This window comes from Panulirus ornatus, chromosome 46, assembly GCF_036320965.1.
Source record: "Panulirus ornatus isolate Po-2019 chromosome 46, ASM3632096v1, whole genome shotgun sequence".
Classification (NCBI taxonomy): Eukaryota; Metazoa; Arthropoda; class Malacostraca; order Decapoda; family Palinuridae; genus Panulirus; species Panulirus ornatus.
The window spans coordinates 8,331,472-8,339,044 of record NC_092269.1 but is presented as its reverse complement, the minus strand read 5'-3'; the positions used below and the strand labels follow the sequence as shown (position 1 = coordinate 8,339,044).

Here is a 7,573-nt window from a genome sequence, read left to right as displayed (position 1 = left end):
GTTTGTCTGAGAGTAATTGTTGGCATGAGTGACCAGATAAGTATTCATTCAAATTAAATAGTTTTGCCATGGCAGGAAATCAAACATAAAATTCTTGATTATAATATATTAATGTCAAACAGATACAAAAGAGCAAAAATATGAACAAAAAAACATATTCACAAGATTCTTTGTATATTTTATATCACTGTATCTATTGGAGTTAAACATTTAAGTTTTTCGTTTTTTTTTCCTGGGAGAATCTAATGTGAAATCTTCATTGAACTGGAAAGCTTCCTCACTAAGGTCTAAGGATTCATTTTTATCCTTTTTAGATTTTTTCTGTTTTTTCTTATGTGAATCAGGTGTATACAAGTCCAGATCCAATAAATGCTCATTTTCTACCTGAATTTTGTCATCACAGATCTCAGTAGAATCCTTTTTCTTTTTTCTTTTTCAGAATTTTAGGTGTTGAATGGTCCAGTTCCATTCCAACCGCTCTCCTTTTTGGGCTACATTCACGACTCCTCTTACCTACAATATGAAAGATTAGTCAACCTATGCAGAGAAGCTACACAAAAAAGGTATGATAAATATTAATCGCTCCATTTCAAGTAAACATTCCTTATATCTACAAATAATTCTTGCAAGAAATTACAGCAACATAGCAGCTGTGATGCCAGAGCATATGACTGCTCAGCCTGAGGTTGTAGGTTTGTGCCCTTATAACCCCTGCCTAAGATGGTACACCCTATAGTCCACACAACTACAAATGGCAGCTTGGTCCATATGACAAGAGAATTAAAGGTCCCTGTGTTACCAGTGGTTTCTAGACTGGTCTATTCTAACATGGTTGTCATTGTTTTGGAGACTGGGAAGGACAATGTAACCCAGTCAGATCGGTTGAACAGAAGTAAAATACTGCCTTTAATCATGCAACAAAGAAAAATAATCAATCCCTCCACCAATTCTTAACAAAATTATTTATACCCAAATTATTTAATTTAACATGATTTTAATCCTACAACATTAAGAACCCCCCTGACTCCCCTAATTCCTCTAGCTTCAAAACTGTTTTCCAATAGGGACCAACAAAATATTGGGCCACAAAGCAAGAGGCTCCTAAAGATTTTGCTCCCTTTCATTCACTGCTGATATACCTTTCCCAAACGTAACTTTTAACTTTGGGTGTAACCACGTACAGACATGTAATCTGGTAGCAACTTTTACAAACACATGAAAGTGTTTACCACTAACCTGCATTATTCAAGAAGTTCCTCTCCTTAATATCCACAGGTGGTTTGTGATGAACTGACCTTAAGGTATCTATGTCTATTACAGAATCATTGGGCAATATCTTGGTTTGTCCTTTGAGGACCACACGACCCTTAATTTCGAAGTTCACTGAAACAAAACAAAAATTATTTACTATTATTCCTACTTCAAATTCTCTTCATACAAAACCTAACAATACACTTACTACTATTCACTTTTAAGTGAATATGAATGACAATAAATATGGTGTTCACTTCCCACAATATTTTATAATTTCATCACAAGTTTATGTAAGCTACTTAGTACTGACCTTTATGTAATTCACCCATCTCATCAGGGAGAAAAAGTGAAGGAGTGTCAGGTGTGGAGAAACTTTCATACGTCACCAACTTGCATTCCTTATTTTTACAGAAAGGTCCTTCCCTTTTCTGCCACCAATTACAACTTCCGAATTAACAAGATTTAAAGGATTTATCTGGAAACAATGAGAAAGGTACTGAATATTTTTTCTTAATCAGCCAATCTGCAGGTAACAAACTACAGGACACATAACATGAATTAATATATATATGCTATTTCATGTGTGGTGGGGTGGCGACAGGAATTAATGAAGGCAGCAAGTATGAATATATACATGTGTATATATGTCTGTGTATGTATATGTGCATTTATGTACATACATGTGTATGAGGGTGGGTTGGGCCATTCCTCGTCTGTTTCCTTATGCTACTTTGCTGACGCAAGACAGTGATTATAATAAATATTATAAAATCTGTTATTTCCATAGACTGTTTTCTATATGTTCACTATGTACAATTTCAATTACACTGCCCCCCATTTTCATGCAGCAGATTAAAGTCAAAGAGCCTCCAAAGTCACCCATATATTTCTTCACCTTCAGTCAGGTGTGCAGAAATAGGGGAAAAAAGTGGCCCACTCTACTATGATCCCTCTTCAGCATTAACTTTGCAAATTAATCAGAGATATCATGTACAGCTAGTATCTCCATTCTTGCTTCTAGTCACAAAAGATAGGCTTCCACTGAACACAATTAACATCAACCACATATCTTCCTCTAGAATCCCTTGGACCCTAATAATTCAGTTCTTAAATCTGATTAAGACTAATAATGAACCATAAGAAAATCTGTAAGTTCATTTCATTATCTTTTTCTATGAATGCTATTTCCTCCATGAGTGAGGTAGCGTCAGGAACAGACGAAGAAAGACTACATACACTCAAATTCTATCTCTAGCTGTCATGTGTGACTCACCAAAATCACATATTATCATTATTTCTATTATCTGCAGGACACATTCTCCAAGGCTGCACTACAATCAGTAGCTGGGAAAGGAAGGAGCCCTCCAGAAAGGGAAGTTCTTCAACGAGACTGTGCTCTGATAATATAATCTCAATGGCATCTTTTCACTCACAATGCGACCACATACAGGCGGAGTCGGTTCGCACCACTTCATTTAGCGGAAACCACAGAAGGAAGATGTGAGATATATGCTGGAAATCTAGTACACTTTGTAAAGTAAGAAATACTGTACTGTATATCCTTTCACTTACTGTGTCTTTTGGTATCATGAAAAGATATAATTCTTTGTCAGGGTCAAGGTGTTGCACCTGTATACTTCCTGGTTCCTTGACAGGAGTGAACTCTACATGATCTGCCGTTACCTTGCTCAAGATCTGTAAATAATACAAGAGTTAAATTAGAAAAAGGTTGCTGGGAAATCCTCAGTTTACTTAAGAAATATGTACATTCCAGGAATGGTTTACGTTTTCAGTCAAGGAGTGGAATGAGTAAATTATGATAGCATGCACGAGCAAAGGAAAACAATCCAACCATTCCTCTGTTCCTTTTATACAACATTTTTAGCAAACTAATTTGGGCAAACTCCTTAACACTCAGAAACCTAAAAGCGAAATATACTCAATATGACATATGCTCAGCTAAAAATGCAAAACCTTAAGACGTACATCTATACTGAACTAAAAAATGTGATTCTGAGGAGAGACGAATATAGTAATGGCACATTTTTAATAACTAGGTGAGGTTTTCATTGGTTCTACCTTTATCATAAAAGTGTATAAACTACTTTTAAAACACATAACACCACATTAAGGTAAGACAATTTTGGTTTGGTGTTTTTAAATTACTTTCATTTAATATACTTAAGTTTTTCACCAACGATTTCCCTCGTCTTCAAAAGCCCAGCCCACTCAGTGGCACTCTAACCTCATGTGTCACTTACAGCAAAACTATATAATTTAGCCCACTCTGAATTGACTATATTTACTAATACAGAGTCCACTGATCTGCATAACATCAAAATCCATTCCTAATATCTAATGTGCAACCCTAAACGAAGCTTTTGCCTTAGGAGAGTTCGAGCCACAGCGAAAAAGGCAGACGGCACGAAATGTTTCATAGGTTACTTCATCCTACCAAGTGAATCCGTCAATATTGGAACTTAGTTTAAGTTGACTGGGTTTTATTGTGTCATAGAATGAGCCATACTAATAATGCTAGTAATTCTACAGTAGGTACGGTCACCTCACCTCTCCAAAACGTAAACTCTTCTCTTCATTGACAGTGTGATTATTGGTCTCTAGCGTCTCCTGGTTATCCTCTTCACTTGAAGCACTGCTTAAAAGATAATCATACGACATGCTGAAGGGGAATGTCACGCTAAAAGAATTTAATAAGATCCACCGTGTTAACAGCAGCACATTGTGTTGTGGGTGAAAAAAAAAAAAAAAACATTTCAACAGTGTTGCCAACTAAGCCTTCCGCTAGATCGACTAACCAGAAGTATCGCTAAACTCGTAAGAAAAACCGCTGAACTCGTAAACAACATCTCACTATAAAAATTTATCAGATATCTTTTTAAAGAATCATATGCAAAATTGTTACTGTATTATCTAACATACATAATCGTAGTATTTATTTGAATTCACCCACATCTGCGAGAGATACACCATCTTTTATGTAGTAATGTTGCTTCAGTTGGATGATTGTAGATAGGAACGAATTGTTATCATTCTTTCCTACTATAATTTGGACCTCATATTACAGCACGATTTTTTTTTATCACATTATTTCACTTTTAAGTTCCCATTAAGCCATGTGCTACTGGTTGTTGCATTATAATCCCTCTGGTACAAGTACGAGCGTTTGAAATCCAAATGAAGAAGGGGAAAAAAAAATCAAGTGAATTTCTTTACTAGATTATTCTTTGGTATTATTTGTTTTCGTCATATTGAATTTTGCACTACTACATTTTCTTACGGGCTCAAAGAATATGTCATTTATCACTGTCGTTGTTGCACAATGTTGAAAAAGGAAGAAAAAAAAAATTGGCGAGCCACTGTCGCTTCTCAAAGTGTCTTGTCTACCTGACAGCCCCATGACTTAGTTACAGGTCACGGCGTGTGACCTGACCTGACCTACTAATTCCTCAAGAGAAATATGATGATACGTGACCCAACCTGCACCTGTAGTAGTATTACTCCTAAGATACTTAGGCTCGATTCCCTATGGGAATGGGTTTCTCCTCCCATGACCTCCCAAATAACTTAAGGCATCTTTACACAGGCAGGCCCCGGTACCCCTTGCCCAGCCATGGCTATGGCCGCCCATGGACGCAACGCGGGTCGTATTGCAAAGCATTCCAGTAACTCAACTGGTGAGCAATTTTACTACTGTGTTCATAAAAAAAAATATCAATACAAAAATAAAGTAATGTTGAATTTATGTTGTTGTGGAATGTTTGTCAGATAGAATATAAAAGTATTTCGGTTTGATATGATTTTTTTTTTTACAGTGCAAGTCTATATATATCTAAACTGATATATCTAAACTGCAAGGCGTTTAGATATATCATTAAATTTTAATCTATTGCTATATCAGTAAAGGAAATTATTTTTGAAGCATTAGATTGATTTGTTTTTAAGTACACAATATTATTTAAAGACATTGGGCACCACCATCATAATATAAAATTCTATTGGTCGTCCTTCGTCTTAATCGTTAATTTGAATGTAAGAATTCATGAACTGAACGTTCGAATTTCTATAATTACTATATTTCTATAATCACTACTCGTTAATGGGGACACTAAAAAATTCGCATCGCGTAGTTTATATCAAATAATTTAGATGTCATATTCCACGTGCTGAGGTCATGAGTAATTGGTTACCAGTCGACTGTCTATATGGTTTCTATTATTACCACATCGAAAAATCTTGAACACTTATGTGGTTAAGGTAACTTTGAGATCATGATTGCATTCATTTATGATATAGTTATTAGGTCATGTGTTCAGTACAGGATATATATCAAAGATATAGATTGGGGGGGGGGGGGAGAGATTACACACACCCATGTATAGTGTAAGATGCTCTAAGTAAATATATTTTTTTCAATTATATCTATTATTGTTGTTTGTGATAGTAATCACAAAATTAGTCTGTAGATTTTACATATAATCACTAAATTTATGCTATGCCGTTGAAAGCCGAAAAGTGTCCGCGGTAAATTGTTGCTAAATCAGGCGGCAAAAGAGCTTGATTGGCAACTCTACTTCTCAACACCCGCTTCGAACTTTTGTCCCCACAAAGTTTATATGTCTTTTTATGCATATAACCATTCTATCCAAAAATTACATCATTATATACTAAAGACTAATGTAAATTGCGGAATTATATTCAGATGTCTTAAGTGTAAGATGGAGAAATAACAATTTACATGAATACAATATTTCATGAGTGGTGGTATAATGATTTCATCTTGACCTCATTTTCATTGCTTTACTACAAAAGTTTTGTTAGTATGATGATCGTCATTCCCTGTTTTCATGTCATTAAAATCAGCTGTTTACTTCCGCATGTCATTTACATAATTTCAGGCCATTGCTTTTTGATCTCATAAACTTAGTTCACTACCATTGTAAATTCGCGAGGTGTAAAAGATCATCTCAGATTTATCTCCTTTTCCTTTGTATATATATATATATATTTTTTTTGTGATTTACAGTAAGAGTATCTCCTTTCAATGACTGCATTTGGTGTAGGCTATATTTCAACTCAGGTTCGAGACGTTTCAGTAAACCTTGTAGAATACGAATCCGGATTTGCAAATGGATTATATGAAAGTGGATACCTAAATCATGAAGCTGTAAAGCAGTTATTTTACAATATTGATGAAATAGATTATACTTATGTATGTCTTTTTTTTCTGCTGTAGATTTTTGTATATAGAGAAGGTTTCTCTGAGGGAGATTGACTCAAAATCTGAAAACCGTTTTTTTAATCTACAGGCTTCAAATAATTGTATGAAAAGATTGCTTTTCCTTATTTAAAAAAAGATAATTGAACACGTGCATTAGATGAACCAAAATTAGGAGAAAAAGGCAAAAAAATAAGTCTAAAGACTGTCCCGTGTTGGGATAAGGCCAGGGGAATATTCAAGGACCATACTTAAATATGAGATTGCGTCCATGCACCGGCCTAAGATCATGCAAACCATGATTAATCAGACGACTTGGTTCAATAACTTATACAGGAAGTACCATCTAACAATCCTTGTTTAAGGGAAATCGTGGAATTTTGACAAATACCCCAGCTGGTAACTTTCCAAGAGATATTTGGCACATCCCCTCACACCTCTGCAATGCGAAACAGATTTCAGCATATTTCTTATATAATAGAGTTTTTTTTCCCCTTCAAATCTTATCCTTTCCTGTAACACTTCTTAGCTTCATGGACAGCCAATTCGACATTCAATTATCATTTATTTCATTGTAAATCATTGTTTTATTTTTTTTTTTATTCTAGAGCGTGATTGGGAAAGATGGAGATTGATTTAAGGAGAAATCTAGCAATGGCATCTCTTTTTAGGGATGCAACATGAAGGCTTAAGCGTCCAATTTGTCTAAAATAAACCGAGTCATGCAAATAAATAGGTGTATTTAATGGGATGTAATGCTGAAACTAATCAAAGGTTTTGACTGATATTTTGCATTGTCACCATTTTTTTAAAATGTCTTTGCTGTTTTTTGGTGAATAAGAGAAAAAATTTATCTGTACGTAATGAAATTCAGCTTTAATGTATATCATTAGATCTGTGGCAGTGTTCCAAAATACTAAGACATTTTATATTATTTATCATTCATTGCCGTTTGAGTAGGTTTGTTTACTTTGGCTTTAGGGTTAGTCATTGTGATAAGTTATCATTTAGTCAACCATCGTTTTGCTATCTAATTTTAAGCATTTTCATTCGGGTGTTCTAGATAATTCTATAGCCAACATC

At 34.8% G+C, this 7,573-nt stretch overlaps 1 pseudogene; it reads right to left on the bottom strand.

The window, feature by feature from the left end:
* Positions 1–307: 307 nt before the first annotated feature.
* LOC139763120 (uncharacterized) lies at positions 308–4,024 on the bottom strand (annotated as a pseudogene).
* Between the last annotated feature and the right edge of the window lie 3,549 nt (positions 4,025–7,573).